Genomic DNA, 17539 nt, shown 5'->3' on the forward strand with positions numbered 1-17539 from the left:
TCACTGTAGCACAGGATGTGCAATGCTCTATTATTGTCAAAAAGAATGGACTTCTACAACTTCTGCTGACTTCTGTAAGCAAAGGACAGTTTCCCATGTCTTCTGGGTCTATTTCAAGTGAGCTCAGGTGCTTAGGAGAATGTTAAACCCCTGTGTCATTTTCATGCATTAAGCATTCAATTTTCAATAGCTCTAGCACTCCAGGAATTAGAGTGAGACTACAGCAAATATATATTTCATGATGTCATGAACCTATACAATGATTTTATTAACAAAAATATGTCTTATATACACTCAATCGTGGTAAATCAAAGGGAATTCAAAAATGTATGTAATAACTATGGTAATTATTCCCTTTGCATCTTTAACTCTGAGTGACTCAGCCTCTCTGTGATGATCTTATACCTGGACACCTATATTGTCCATCAGTACAATTCATTTTGAAATGTTCCTCTTTGTTGTTTTATCTTATTTGGATGTTTACTAAATTTCACTGATCCCCGTCCCAACTCTTTTGAGACGTGTTGGATTTATGAAATTAGAAATGAGTACATATGTCCCCCAAAATAATATTTTTTCTCGGTTTAACACTTAATATGTTGTCTTTTCACTATTTTCCATCTAATGAATAGATTGAATGTTTTGAAAATGATAGCATTTTGATTTTATTCACTGTTTACCAAACGTCCCAACTTCATCGGAGTTGGGGTTAGTACTTATGTTCCAGGTTACTCACGGCACTGAGACGATGCAGGATAATCCATGGAAAGTCTTCAAGTAATCCAAACAGAGCGATTCAAGCAAGACAGTAAAACAACAATAGTCGCCAGATCAAACATAAATACCAAAACTAGCCTATAGGCCAATGTAGATTTGGTATGACGTTTGATAAAAGCATCTCATTCAGAAACAAATCAAAAACAATCTTTCAACAGCGTTGGCTGGAGCCTTCGAGTAGAGCCTTTTGGTTGTATCTTTTCAGTCTCTATTTTCCTACTACGCGCGTTGGATCCATGTTTTTAGATGCGTCCCAGCATCTGGGTAGGCTATGTCTGTCCGTCCGTCTGAAACGCGTTCTTCAAATTGTTCCCTTCTGTGTCCACAAGGTTGGAGAGTTGACTATTTGGCCCGGAGCACGCAGCTGATTGCATTGTGAGACAAGTGCAGCGCGAGTACAATGAAAGTGCTGCTGCATTGGATAAGAAGCAGTGATAACGCGCCAGTTGCCCTAGCCAGGACAACTGAGGGGGCATTCAATTTTCGGCATTATTTTGCGTTTGGGCCGTGGGAGGCAACTTTTCACCAACACCACTGTGAAGTGTGTGTCACTATGTTCACGGTCTTTACCCCCTTATGAGACTTCGGCCCGAGGATGTCAAACGTGAGGGGGCGCTTCATCATGTTGTGTATGATAGTGTCACGTTGTGCAGCTCAACTATGTGGTTTGTCAGAAACTCGCGGCAATGACAATGAAACGTGGTGCTCGAAACAAGTAGACAAATGCGCCATTTGACATACGGTGTACTGATGTTCTCGGGCGTATTGCAAGGGAGGTTCATTCGTTTTCTGCTGACGGCCGTGTGGACCGCACAGGTGCTTTCCGCTGTGCCCAGACAGATTGCTTTGCAGTCGTTTGAATTTGGTAATCTCTGGCACTCTTACAATGCAGCCGACTGCTTTGCACCTTGCCGTTAAAAAGCTTGGAGCGAATGATTCACCCAAACGGTTTTATTTATTTATTATTTGTCGCTGTTTACATTCTTTCCCACTTTGACATGATGCTGAAATGGCGTGATAGACCTACTAAAGGTTGATACTAATGTCTGGTAATTTGTAGTGTAGGCCTACTTGAAATTTGAAATCACAAGAAATTCTCCAAATTCAAGCTTTCGAGACTCGCACTTTGAGGCAAGCGCAATCGTAACCCCCCCCCCCCATTTTTTTTTTTGGGCATAGTTCGAACACTGGTTTTTACTGCCTCACGGTCACATGGCACCCTGTAGCGGTCATGATATAATATTGCCAATTATATTTATTTCATACCCGTACGGCATAATTCAATCACACACCGTACAGAATGCTGGGCTACCGCTACTGCGGGCTACTGAATGGCCTCGCCTGACGTCACACAATAGATTAGAATTCTTTGAACATGTTACTGAAAATACACACTTTTCCTCATTATATTTCATTTTCTGATGTGCTGTTGCGTTAAAAAAAATGATGGATAATTGTTCAAGTGGTAGAACTATCAAAGGAAGTCCATTATTTTGAATAAAAATTAACCTGAGATATACACTTTAACCATTACACCACAGCTTCCAAGGGTAGGTTGATGTGCACTGTAGACACAGGAACGGAAAATATTTTGGAGACCTTAAATAGTCAAGGTCATGGCCAGATATGAGGAAAGTGCTATTTACATATTCTTCTGATAAATATTCCTCATTACCTATTTTGGTCGATTTTGCTGCTAGTCTCTGCTAGACGTGGGCATTTGTCTTTTTGAATAGAACAAGTGGATTCACTCACCCAGCACTGATTGATGCTGCTGCTATCACATCTGTTGTGCTATTTTTTCTCATCAATCTTTTCCATTTGTTCCAACTTTTGAAAATTGGTGGCAGCACAGTTCCCAAGTCCTTCTGTTTATCCTGTGAGTAGCAAAGCATTGGTAAGACGCCTTGTTTTGATTAGGCTACCCAACAAATCTTGACATGATGTGATCAGGAAGTGCATGATTTGATAAACTGTAATAACAATCGAAATACTCTGTTATAAAATACCCAGATGAACTATCCAAATCATGGCTTTAGCGTTTTCATGGTCTATGTCAGTTCTGTTCATCACTGTTACCAAATCACACAAAAGGTGCATTAGAGCATATAGCTTCGAAATGTAGGGAATCAGTAGAGTAAATAAATAAATACATAACAGGAAAACCATGTTATTACAGGTTGGCACTGAACGCATGGAAATAAAAAACAGCCTAAAAATTATACGTGGCATTCAATGTGTTGTATGTATGTATGTATGTATGTATGTATGTATGTATGTATGTATGTATGTATGTATGTATGTATGTATGTATGTATGTATGTATGTATGTATGTATATATGTATGTCTTTTCAAGTTTTTGTTTGCTTTAGGCCAACTGTATGTTGTCCTATAAAACTTTATTGAGCCCCTACAGTACCTGTTCAAAGGTCTCTGGCAGACTCACCCACTTCCAGTAGGCCCATATCAGCTGTGAGTTCTCAGCCAGGGTGCCATAAATGGATCAGGACTTGGTTTCAGTGTTGTGTGCGAGGCAGACAGAGGAGAGGCCAGAAACAGAGCAGAGCAGCGGAGAGGCAAGAAACAGAGCCTTCAGGTCCCTGTCTTTTGTATTTGCAAAGGTAAATATAATGCCATACATGTCTGTTGCACCATTTTAACATTGATGATTGATTTGTACTTGATAAGACTTTGTAACATAATATATAAAAAATTAAAGACCACTTTCGCCGTCTGCAGTCAGAATTCCCCACATGTAACTTTTGGAGCTGAGTAAAGCTTTGTGGGAAGAAAAAAAACTTCTGCGGGAGACATCCTCACATTTGTATTGACTGTACGTGGAAATTCGTGCACACTCTAGCTTAGAGGGTGACTTTTTGAGATGACACTATACCAAAATCTATTTGGAAAACTAATTTTGAGCTCTGTTAAGTCAAAGATAATCACAATATACCCATACTTGTTTAAATGTATTTGAAAAGCAAAATTTCACTTTCAAAGTGCAGAAAATGTCGTTGCTTCATTAGTGTTATTATCTATCATTTTATGTTTATTACCAAATTTTAAATAAATGTGATGATGTGTGTTGCTTTGGTATGTTTTAGAATGATGTCTCAGTATGATTTTGCTGCTTTTTAGTGTATCAACTTTATTTGTAGTGGCACTAGTAGGCCTATGTTTTATTTGCATAGCTTCCTGTAGGAGAGAACACAGATGCAAATTTATGGCTGTAGTGTACAGTAATGCTAAACTGTTCAACACGTTTCCTGTTACTGTAAATGAACAAATGAGTCACTGAGAAATATGGTCAGACTTCAGTTTTTGCTGTTGTTTAAGTCTTACCAATGATTTTCAAAGGCACACTGATTGATTTTGTCTCTATTAAAAAGGCTTTAATATGATTGCAAGGGTGTTCTTCCATCACCAGCAACTGAAGTAAAGTCTAGCCATATGTCAAAAGGCATTTTCAACTGCCTGTTTTCAACCAGGTACATCTCGACATGGCACAATGCGGCAACTGTTTATTCTTTTTTGATTAGTCAAGTTAGGCACAGCACAGTTCAAAAACCAGCCCTCGTTTTCTCAGTTGGCGGAACCCAGCTAAGCGGATATGTCGCTGCCTACTACCTAGAATGCCATGCGTCAGCTCACCCTCACCGGTGAATCAAAAAAACAATCATGGCGGCCACCAGATCAACTCCCTTTGAATGCTCTTTGATTTGACACTGTATTACATTTACCCATTTTAGCTAAAGGCACCATCAAAAAAATACCTGCTGAATGGCTAAGCCCTTTTCGGGAAAAGGTGCCCTCTGCCAATAATAACCTAAATATCTCAGTCTCCGAAGCACATAAAAACATGAAAATAAGTTGCATTTAAAAGCTAGAACCCTCATTTCACATTATAATGTGTTTATTCAGCTCTGACATACCCACATTAAAAATGCTTAAAAAAAAACCCTCAAATCTCAAGAGCCTGAATGCAATGTATAAGGCACTCCAGGCATGTATTTGTATTTTTAATGATTTGTGTAAAAGCATGTTCTTTACTGTTTGGGTGAAAAGCTTGAAAAAACCTGTAGGCAGAAATTTCGTCATTTTGAATTGTGTGTGTGTGTGTGTGTGTGTGTGTGTGTGTGTGTGTGTGTGTGTGTGTGTGTGTGTGTGTGTGTGTGTGTGTGTGTGTGTGTGTGTGTGTGTGTGTGTGTGTGTGTGTGAGTGTGTGTGTGTGAGTGTGTGTGTGTGCGTGCACATGTGTGTGTATGTTTGTGTTTTGTGTGTGTGTGTACATGTGTGAGCGTGTCTGTGTGTGTGTGTACATGTGTGTGTGTGTGTGTGTGTGTGTGTGTGTGTGTGTGTGTGTGTGTGTGTGTGTGTGTGTTTGGTGTCCGTCTGCGTACATATTTGTGTGTGTGTGTGTACGTTTGTATGCATGTGCCTGCGTGCAGGCGCGCGTGTGCGTGCACACTTACTTGTGTGTCAAAAATATGGCATCAGTGGCCATGCAGGAGCCAGTGTGCCTGGTGGACAATGGGCCAGACGGTTGCATGAGGGTCCAACAGGGGGCGCTGCAGATCCTGGACCAGATCCAGCAGCCGGTGGTGGTGGTGGCCGTGGTGGGGCTCTACCGCACGGGGAAATCCTTCCTCATGAACAGGCTGGCCCAGAAACAGAGAGGTAGTAGAACACACACACACACACACACACACACACACACACACACACACACACACACACACACACACACACACACACACACACACACACACACACACACACACAGTCCTGAAACATGTGCAAACACACAGGTGAATGTACTGCACAGTCTCATCCTTATGTGTCAATTGACTCCATTTGACCAGATGCCAATGGTATGCCTTTGGCAAGTCAAAAAGAAGCCCTCACAGCTGCATAACTTCATTGACTGTTAGGTCTAGATCTAGGCAACTGTGCCAACATGCAACATGCTAGTTATGCCTTTGGCATCACAAATTGGTGCCTGATCAAATGCAGTAAAAAAGCTGGGTGGGAATGTGAGACTGGTGTTTAAAAGATGATCCTCCTAACTCCTCAGGCTTTGCCCTGGGCAGCACCATCGCGTCTGAAACCAAAGGAATATGGATGTGGTGTGTACCTCACCCAAGCAAACCAGGTGTGTATCTTACACTTACACTTAGACTTAGACTTACACACACACACACACACACACACACACACACACACACACACACACACACACACACACACACACACACACACACACACACACACACACACACACACACACAGGGTCACACACACTCTGACACACACCTTCAGTACCTCATGAACTTGTTTTTGCTTTCTTACACAGGACACACTCTGGTGTTGCTGGACACTGAAGGATTAGGAGGCATGGACAAGGTGTGTGTATACAGTGTGTGTGTGTGTGTGTGTGTGTGTGTGTGTGTGTGTGTGTGTGTGTGTGTGTGTGTGTGTGTGTGTGTGTGTGCGTGCGTGCGTGCGTGCGTGCGTGCGTGCGTGCGTGCGTGTGCGTGTGCGCGCGCGTGCGCACGTGCACGTTTGTGTTTATGCTGTTTGCTGTGTGTTTTCCAGGGCGAAGAGAAACATGACACGCGGATCTTCTGTCTGGCTGTTCTCCTCAGCAGCACTCTGGTCTACAACAGCATGGGCACCATTGACAATGGCGCACTGGAGAAACTACAGTATCCTTACACACACACACACACAAACACACACACACGGGGAAGCCGACAGGGCGGGACAAAGGGGTCAGTTGTCCCGTGCCCAGTGAGAGATCATGGGGCCCATACAGTAATTGGGTCTTCAGTACATTGTATTTATTTGGGAGGGGGGTGTAATGTCATAGTTGTAGCTGAGTGTGGTGTAGCATTAGCTGGGAGGGTGATGCAGTGGGGTCATCCCTGTTCTCCCTGGATTCTACACTGTTTTTATTTTTAAACAGAAAAGAAATCATATGATTAGAGGGTTTGTTCAGAAACATTTGATTTGCACCCTAATGGTTGATGACTTGAACAACCAATGACGACTGTCTTACATATTGACTTTTTACGAAAATCAGTGAAAAATTGTCATTTGCATAATAATTTGGATCTAATTATTTATGATTTATGAAATGATAATAATTTGGTAAAAAGTTGCATGAATCACAAATATGGCAGTAGGCATATGTAATCCGAGTCCTATTGGCCAGCTCAAGCTTCACTGGTCAGTTTTGAAAATCTGCTTAGGGGTAAGGATAGGTTTTGCAGTAAGTGCATTTAAACATTTCGTAACGCTTGCTTTTACGGTACAGTAATTACCGTGTACTTTCTAGGTAACAACAATAGAGAGAAATTACATGGTATCTAAAAAGAGGATAATTACTAAAGTAAATGTAATACACATATCTCCAGAATTACTACGAAAGTGAAACTACTGTGTATTTTCTAGGAAACAACAGGGTAACAGAGAGAAGTTACAGATACCATCTAACTTCTCTCTGTTACCCTGTTGTTACTAAGAAAATACACAGTAATTATGTAAGGTAACTGTACCTTAAAAGAAAGTGTTACCGCATTATCTAGTGCTGCCATAGAAATTACGGTACCTTGTATAATGTCACACACTTAAACAGGAATTTTGTTGATCGAATGTCAACCAGGAAACATAGTATGCGGAGAGTATACATGTGCGCACCCGATGTAGAGGTGTAGTGCTAGCTGTGAGTACTGTGTGAGTGTGGTGTTTTGCTAGCATATTAGTCTCCTCAACAGCGCCCCCCTCAGGTATGTGACGGAACTGACGAAGCTCATCCAGGTGAAGAGCAGTGAGTACAGTCAGAGCACGGAGCTGATGCGTGTCTTCCCCTCCTTCGTGTGGACCGTCAGATACTTCACTCTGGAGCTGGAGCTGGATGGCAAACCCATCACTGCTGATGAGTACCTGGAGAAAGCACTTAAGCTCAAACCAGGTCACACACACGTGTTCATACACACACATACACACCAGAGGCGATTCCTCCTTGAGTACAAGGGAGGCGCCGCCTCCTGTCCAAAATCACGGAGAATAGTATGTAAACTAATGCTTTACACGACTTAATAACATTGCTATTTCAGACCCAGCTCCATAGAAAATGCATGTGCTCAACTTATAGATTATACCAATCTGTAATAAGATCCCGAGGCTCGCACGAGTTTTTTTTTCCGCTCATGACAACGCAAGCGAGTCGAGTCTCAATGGACTTCAATGGCATGTGGGATTGTATGGTTTTTCAATGGCAAAATGCTAAACGGTCATTGGCTATTGCCGTGAAATTTTTTTGATTTTGAGACTGAGCCTCACTGGGAGTGAATGGAGAAGAGAGAGGAGGGGGGAGGGACCGGAGACTGGAGCTCCGACTTGTGATTGGGTGAACCCCGTGTCAGTAGGCTACAGTAGTTGATTTCATTTCGAAATGCGGATATGTTATTAATTTGACTGAGAAGTTCGTCGAGGTAACCAGTGGGAAGCTATTCATTGCGGTGTACTCCAGTTTTGTGTACATATTCTTGTAAACCTAGTGTTGCGAATAAAGTCTTAATAGTGGCTGTGACTGATGCTGACCTGAACGAGAGCTTCCTTGAGGACGCCAAGAAGTTCTGCTGCTACATTTTCAACCATGCCCAGCCCAAAACCATGAGGGGTGGCCTTGGAGTCACTGGCAGGAGTGTGTATTGACCAATTACTATATTAGTTAGTGTGGTATTTGTACAGGTTTACCTTTTCTTGTGCTCACATTCAGCGTAAATGTATAGTTTTAAAACAACACGATTTGAACTTAAAGACTGTGCAGAAACATGTTCAGATTATGTCAGGATGAATCAGTACAGCAGTGCAGCTCTGTCAATTACTGCCATACGATGTGCAAATTACAATTACCGGTACAGCTATTGTGGCAGCTGTGGCCAAATGGAGGAGGAAGAGTAACCAGTTTGACCCTCACCACTGTCTGTACCTGCAAGTCACCTAACAAGTCACCTAACACATTGTTCCAGGAATTGTAAGTAATAACAGTTACGTGTGTGTGTGTGTGTGTGTGTGTGTGTGTGTGTGTGTGTGTGTGTGTGTGTGTGTGTGTGTGTGTGTGTGTGTGTGTGTGTGTGTGTGTGTGTGTGTGTGTGTATGTTCGCACTACAGTGCTGGGCTGCCTAGCAGAGACCTATGTGGAGGCGATCCGCAGTGGGATGGTGCAGTGTCTGGAGAGCGCTGTAGAGACGCTCGTGCTGATCCAGAACGGGCGGACTGTGGCAGAGGCTCTGGCACACTACCAGAGGGAGATGCAGCGCTCTGTGCAATTGCCCTCCGAGACACTGGAGGCGCTGTCACAGATCCACTCCGACGCCAGCACCCAAGCCATTAGCATCTTCACCAAGGCCTCCTTTAACGACTGGGAACATACCTATCAGGATGAGCTTATGGTACATACTCATTTACATAACATGGCACACTTTCATTAGCATGGCTCTTGGGAGATTTCTGTGTAATTCCACACAACTGAATCAGGGGGGTCTCCACAAGCTACACAAACGGGTTTAAATTTCTGAGAATCTCTCTGTCCTGTAGCTTGTCAAATTAATTGGTGTTTCAGCGACACTGGTGGCTCGTATCGAATCACACTACATATTGTAGACTATGTTTATTCTTTAAGATGAAAAGAGAACATGTTTGAAAGAATTTGTTGGTGGCAAGGACTGAAAAATGGAAGATAAAGCCCTGCCTTCTTGAAATAGCTTAGCATTTAGCTTAGCATTTCTTGCTCCCTCGCTGCACGTCAGAATGTTTATAAACAGGAAACCCATGTATTACGCAGAATGTTTGGTAGCATAATTGCCATGAGTTTGCTAGCATAAACAACCCTGGGCTGGAGTACAGGTATGTCACTTGGTAGAAGGAAAGGGAAGAATGGCCCCACTGTGATGTTGCATGCTAGAAAAGAGTTTGAAAATTATAAGTAAGAATTTCCCAGCCAAAATGGATTTTAATTTCACAGTGCACATGTGCTGCATACCCCATAACGAACAAGCCCAATAACACCCTCTCTACTGCCCCCTATAGTACCTATAGGAATAACCATTTCTATCACTCCCCAGAGGAAAATGGCTGAAAATTACGGGGAGTGGTGCTGCCGTAACGTTGAAGAGTCTCGACGTGCGTGTGGTGAGGTGCTGTCCCGTGTCTTCGGGCCCCTGGAGGACAGTGTGTCTCGTGGGGAATTCATAAGGACGGGGGGCTACAAGGAGTACAGGGGGGCCTTGGAGCACGCCACAGCACTCTACAGACAGCAACACACCACTGGAATCATGGTGAGAACACTGTGTGTGCGTGTGTGTGTGTGTGTGTGTGTGTGTGTGTGTGTGTGTGTGTGTGTGTGTGTGTGTGTGTGTGTGTGTGTGTGTGTGTGTGTGTGTGTGTGTGTGTGTGTGGTATGAGGAGTGCGTGTGGGTACAGGACTGACTTGGAGTACTCTGCATCATGGTACAGGCATACTAGATAGATACTTGACTCCTGTGTGTGTGTGTGTGTGTGTGTGTGTGTGTGTGTGTGTGTGTGTGTGCGTGCGTGCGTGCGTGCGTGCGTGCGTGCGTGCGTGCGTGCGTGCGTGCGTGCGTAGAGGGAGGAGATGCTGATGTCCTATCTGAAAGCAAAGATGTGTGTTGGAGAGAGCATCCTGGCTGCAGATCATTCACTCACGCAAGCTGAGCAGCAAAGACAGGGTAACACACGCACACAAACGCAAGCAATCAACTTTGAGCATCACCAACGGTGCTGGGTAGAGGCGTGTTCAAGGCAGTGACGTGGTTTAAGCAGAGAGGTTCTATTGGGACTAAGAAAATGTTTGGTTTAAACTTTGGATCAGCCTCTCCTGCCCTTGACCAGTAGCAAACCAAGGGAGGTTGGTCACCCATGCGGTTTGAGAATGTTAGTTGTTATGCTCTTGGTCAGACCAAGTCTCGAAGAGATTTTAAAGTCATGATAATCAGGCTAACACACACACACACAGCAACAGATACTGTACAGGACAATTACTGGTACAGACTCGTGCACACACACAGTCACACTTACGCAAGCAGAGCAACAGAGTGGTTAATAGTGAAGTTGTTTGGGTATCACATACAGTACACACATACACACACTATGAATCTGAATGTGTGCGTGTGTGTGTGTGTGTGTGTGTGTGTGTGTGTGTGTGTGTGTGTGTGTGTGTGTGTGTGTGTGTGTGTGTGTGTGTGTCTGCGTACATGCATGTGTGTCTGCGTACATGCATGTGTGTGTGTGTGTGTGTGTGTGTGTGTGCCTGTGTACATGTATGTGTGTGTGTAGAGGAGGCCCTGCTGAGGGAGCAGGCTGAGAGGATGCGCGCTCTAGAGGTGGAGCACACTGCTATGCTGCAGGAGGTGGAGAGGAAGATGCAGAGGAAGTATGAGGAGGCCGTCAGGCTGATGGAGGAGAAGATGGAGGAGGAGAACAGACGACACCAGGAGGAGGTGCAGCGGGTACTGGAGGCCAAACTCCGAGTAAGAGAGAGAGAGAGACCGTGGGTGTGTGTGTTTGGTGTGTGTGTGTGATTGGTGTGTGAGCGAATCTATTGTGTGTGTGTATGTGTGTCAGGAGCAGGAGGCGGCCCTGAAGGAGCAGTCAGGGAGGCACATGCGCGAGCTGGAGGAGGAGGTGACACGGCTGCGTGAGGAGGAGAACAGGGTGAAGGAGGAGGCGCGTCGCCCAAAGAAGAAGCAGGTGAGGAAGCCTTCAGCTTTGGAACAGTGTAGAGAAATGCTCCTACTGTTGAGTTTTAAGTCCAGACTCAAGACAAAGCTGTTGTCAGAGGCGTTGTCTTAGTATTCCGATTTATTACGTTTTGATTTTAATATTTTAACTTTGCCTTAGATTTTTATTCATTTTTATAATATTCATATTTTATAATATTCACTGATTTTCACTATTGTGTTCTAGGGTTAGGCCTAGGTTTATTCTATATATTAATAGGCCTATATATTTTTTTTTTCATTTCTTTTGCTGTGTTCTTATTTTTTTATTTCACTGAATCGCATTGAAGTGCATCTGTGTATGAGATGCGCTATTTTGCCTTGTCTTGCCAGGGAGAGAAAAGAGGAGGAGGCTGGCGGCGTATGGCTGCAGATGTCCTGGAGATCGGGGGGAGAGTTGTTGTCCTCGGCGAACCGTTACTTGGGTTTGCAGCCATGCTTTTAGGCAGAACCGCCTTAGTTCATAATTTTTTTTTAAATGTTTTGTTAATCAAGCTGGCCTCAGTTTCTCAGTCTTAAACTATTAGTACAAGACTTGAACGCATAACACCTACAGACTGGATCTGATACAATTTTTAGTCAGTTGTGAATATTAACACGATTCCGTCGAAGATTTAGGACAGACTTGTGTCATAAAGGTGCCACCACTGATGTGTCCTGGAAGTTGCAGCATTAACTCGTACAGTAATGGAATGGACTAGCATTGATATCTAATCCTTTGGATAGCATCACCTGGATGAACGAGAGTCTTCCCAGGCATGATATGTAAAAATCTTTACAGACATTATTTAACAGAGAGAGCAAGTTAACTGTAATGTATTATTTATTACCCGTCACTGCCATCTTCAAGTTATGTTACATTACTATCTAACTGTATTTAAACTGTAGGATGTTACACTTCTTGTATCTGGTCTTGATCTGGCCATCAAAATGGAGCTCATGATTCTCAATTGGCTCATCACACATCCAGAGCAAGGCGACGTGGTGTCTGACTGAGCTATACTTATGGTTGAAAACTGTACGGTTTAATAGCCACAGAGATGGCCATTGGCACAATAAAAGCAACAATGGCACGAAAAGGTCCAACTCTGGCAATTTGTGATAGGAAATATTGTAATTTTAGGCCTATCGATATTAACATTAATGCTGCGAGTCGGTCTGTGTTTTGTCATATGCACAGACTAAATGAACTCAGAGGGTGGGCTTAAAAGGTTAGTTCAAAGTTTTTTACAATTACAGTTATAAGTTATATATGGCATTATGCCTATGTGGTGTGTGTGCGTCTGTGTGTGTGTGTGCGTGCGTGCATATGTGTGTGTGCGCGTGCATGTGTGCGTATGTGTGTGTGTATGTATGTATCTGTCAGGAGCTCATAGACCTTTAAGAGGACAAAGCCACATGCCAGTCAGAATACGCCTTCTTAATTCTAAAACGGAACCCTCCTCATTTCAAGCTTAAGCAGTTCCCTTGTAAACCAAACAAATCCCTTTTCTTCTCTTATCTGTCTCTGCCCCCTACTCCTTTCCCTCCCTTTCTCTCTCTCTCATTCTCTGATATACAAAAGCCAGTGCACAATTCATTGACTGCTAGGATTCTTGATTGACTGAATGGGTTTGAGGAATGACTGAGGGCGGCCTATTTGGCACAGTGCAGTGGGATCTTGGGGAGGAAAAACTCCCATCAGCAACGACTGAATGACATGTGAAGATGACTCATGACTACTAGGCTCATAACGTCACACAGGCCCTTGCCTAAGTAAAATACATGTACAAACCCCAACTCCGATGAAGTTGGGACGTTTGGTAAACAGTGAATAAAATCAAAATGCTATCATTTTCAAAACATTCAATCTTTTCATTAGATGGAGAATAGTGAAAAGACAACATATTAAGTGTTAAAACCGAGAAAAAATATTGTTTTGGGGGACATATGTACTCATTTCTAATTTGATAAATCCAACACGTCTCAAAAGAGTTGGGACGGGGATCAGTGAAATTTAGTAAACATCCAAATAAGATAAAACAACAAAGAGGAACATTTCAAAATGAATTGTACTGATGGACAATATAGGTGTCCAGGTATAAGATCATCACAGAGAGGCTGAGTCACTCAGAATTAAAGATGCAAAGGGAATAATTACCATAGTTATTACATACATTTGTGAACTCCCTTTGATATACCACGATTGAGTGTATATAAGACATATTTTTGTTCATAAAATCATTGTATAGGTTCATGACATCATGAAATATATATTGGCTGTAGTCTCACTCTAATTCCTGGAGTGCTAGAGCTATTGAAAATTGACCATATTAAGAATGCTTAATGCGTGCAAATGATACAGGGGTGTAACATTCTCCTAAGCACCTGAGCTCACTTGAAATAGACCCAGAAGACATGGGAAACAGTCCTTTGCTTACAGAAGTCAGCAGAAGTTGTAGAAGTCCATTCTTTTTGACAATAATAGAGCATGGCACATCCTGTGCTACAGTGAAAATGGACCATCCAACTTGTGTTAGTGCTAGCTTCAAAAGTCAGCCTCCATGATGGCGTGCGGGTGCAGTAGTGCATTGGTTAAGATGTTCTCACTCATCTGTAGAGTTAAATACAGTGCTGAATGGTATAAATGGGTTTTAAACAGCATGAAAAGCCACTCATGCATTATATTTTTTTCGATTACTGCCACATAGTAAGGTCAAATTGCATTCTCTACTATGTTTTAAACAGTTTGGCTCCATCATAAGGACCAGCAGGTGATAAAATAAAATGGGTTTTTGGTCAAGACCTGTCACACTAAGCACTACATAAAACAGCAAAGGAATAAACCCATCATTTGCAAAACATGACAAGGAATAAACCCATCATGTCATGTCCAAGATAGGAATTAACACTGTTTTTTTTATATCATCTCATTGGTTAATGTATTTAACTGTTAAGTGTTGACTTTTGTTTTGTTTTTAGTCTTCCTCGACATTTGCTGCCATTTATTGTCCCCGTCCCAACTCTTTTGAGACGTGTTGGATTTATCAAAATAGAAATGAGTACATATGTCCCCCAAAACAATCTTTTTTCTTGGTTTTAACACTTAATATGTTGTCTTTTCACTATTCTCCATCTAATGAATAGATTGAATGTTTTGAAAATGATAGCATTTTAATTTTATTCACTGTTTACCAAACGTCCCAACTTCATCGGAGTTGGGGTTTGTACGTCTAATAGGAAGCATTTCATTGTATGTCTTTTAAAGCCCTTTACTTCAAGAGTAACACCTTTATTTTTGTATCTTTTCGACTTTATTGATGATGAGACAGTATGAGAGGTAGACAGGAAGCGAGTGGGGAGAGAGATGGGGAGGGGTGGGCAAATGACCCAGGCCGGAATCGAACCCGGATCATCAGCATAGCAGCCCAGTGTCCTACCGATAGAGCCACGGCAGGGCCAAGAGTTGCAGATTTTAACAGGAATACAATGAAATCTATGATGTCCTTCGATCAAATGCAAATCAGTGTAAATGTAAAGATAATACACACAACAGATCAATGTTCAATGTGAAAACAATATTCTTACCAGAACTATAAAAATAGCCTATTATTTCCTAGAACTATTACAACAAGGACACTATTACCTAAGAGGAAATGCCAACTGAAAGCTGAGGTAGAGGAAAGATATGACGCTGTGTTAATTGGAGCACAGCTAACAAAGGGCAGTGTAGGCCTTCAGGACTTATAGTGCTTTTATTCAGCATCCCTATACTTTTGAGCAAGCAACATTGGGCAGTTGTGAGTAAGCGGTTAGGGCATCAGACTTGTATCCCAATGGTTGACAGTTTAAATCCCAACCCACCGGTTGGTGGGGGGAGTAATTAACCAGAACTCTCCCTCATCCTTCTCCATGACTGAGGTACACTCAGCATGGCACCGTCCTGCCGCACTGCTCCCTTTGCGCCATTGGGGGCTGCCCCCTTACACAGGTGAGACATGAATGCAATTTTGTTGTTTGCAGTGAGCACTGTGTGTTGTGACAATGACAATGGGAGTTGGAGTTGCCCAGGTGGACTTTCACTTTCACGTTAAAACACTGTATATATTCCAGTGTTAGTTCAACACTCTTGATGTAAGAGACCAAATATGCTCTAAATGAGTGTTCAATTCTCCAATTCTCGTGAGTGTTGAATTGCAAAAAATATTGCTTCCATATTGCAGTTCAACACTTAGAGTGAAAAAGCTCCAGAAAATAAAGTTTATTAAATTAAATATGCCTGAAGAAGATCCAGGGTGATCGAAACCTTGCTGTTTTAATCTAGTAAACTGTATTTTCTGGAGCTTTTTCCGCAGTGTGCAGACCTTCTTCAACGATTATAGGGCATGTCCCATTTATATTGATTCTCCACTTAATCCTCGCATTGAATTGTCTCTGCTGTTTCCTTTAGAGAGCTCCAAACAGTGATTTTCAGTTAAGTGGTAATTACTCTGTTTTCTACGTTTGAGAGTTCTCTGTAAATAGTGGATGTGGCATGATGTCACAGTGGGAAAAGAAGAGTTGCCTAGCGTCTGAGCTGGTGAGATTATCCTTCAGTGTGGCAGTGCTTTGGGATGCTATGGGAGCGGGATGATCACCTAGTGCACAGAATAGTAATGAAGAGAAGAGTTTAGCTTACAAGCATTTTCAAGAAACAGTATTTGACAGCAACTGATGTGTTATTTCTATGCAAATATAGGATTTCCTACAGTATATAGTCAATGATGTAGATACACAGAATTTCTAAATAGCCAACTGTGTTTTCTATAGGACTACCGCTTTACCATATGTTGTTTCTCCTACACTCTCTCTCTCTCTCTCTCTCTCTCTCTCTCTCTCTCTCTCTCTCTCTCTCTCTCTCTCTCTCTCTCAGAAGAGTACAGAAGAGAAAGCAAGGATGGTGGTAGCCCCAAAATAGATGGAGGAAGGGGTACCCCGGCACATTTTGTTCATTTAATTCGTTTACTTGACAGAGGTACATTGTGCTACAAGGTACATGAGGCCCCTTGGGGAATGGGGTGATGTTGGGAGGGTTCAGTTTTGTCTTGGGTTTTTAGGACATATGGCCTCGGTTAGCCAGTTAACAAGAAGAAGGGGACGAGAGGAGAAAGGAGAGGAGAGGAGAGGAGACAAGAAGAAGGGGGAAGAGGAGAGGAGATCTGAGGAGAAATGAGAAGAGTGGAAAGGAGAGGATTGAGGGCAGATTACGGAATTAAAAAAAAAACTTCATTCATTCATACATTCATTTATTTATTAACTCATTCATTGAATAGAAAGGGAGAGGAAAGATGAGAGGAGCAAACGGGCAGAGAAAAGAGGAGGAGAGAGTCATTCAAACTGGCAAAAGGGCAGAGAAAAGAGGAGGAGAGGAGAGAGTCATTCAAACTGGCAGTCCATCGATGGCATATTCAGCCTTCCTCTAGTCAGCATGGGAGAGATCTGAGGAGAGAGATGGGAAGCAGCACTGAATTGCAATCTATTGCATTTGCAGTTCTCTCTTACATACCACCCTGCCTCTGTGTTGCATTTGCAGTTCTCTCTTATATACCCACCCACCCTCTGTGTTGCATTTGTAACTCTCTCTTCTATATCCACCCTCTGGCAGGCTTGATGGCACCAGGCTTATACCGTAGATACACACACACAATGCAGGTGCATGCATGTACACACACACAATAATCAGAAATATTGTACACGGATACATTAATGTTTTTTAAAAACACATGACCCATTATGCCCCATTTACAAAGTGAAAAACATTTTTGAAGACAATACCTCAACTAGTAGCCAACTACATAAAGCAGACTATAACATGAAATGAACAGTCCTTTGTTGCACCATTGATGAAGCTGAACGTTGTAGTGAACCTGATTGGTATTCAAAGAACTGCTTAAATGCTGTGTATTCATCTACCTGAGCCCTCCCCAACGATTTACCA

General features: G+C 42.5%; 1 pseudogene; it reads left to right on the forward strand.

Annotated features, from left to right (window-relative positions):
- Positions 1-5265: 5265 nt before the first annotated feature.
- LOC134457435 (guanylate-binding protein 1-like) overlaps positions 5266-17539 on the forward strand; it is a 74905-nt pseudogene continuing 62631 nt past the window's right edge.

The sequence above is a fragment of the Engraulis encrasicolus genome, chromosome 10, assembly GCF_034702125.1.
Source record: "Engraulis encrasicolus isolate BLACKSEA-1 chromosome 10, IST_EnEncr_1.0, whole genome shotgun sequence".
Lineage (NCBI taxonomy): Eukaryota > Metazoa > Chordata > Actinopteri > Clupeiformes > Engraulidae > Engraulis > Engraulis encrasicolus.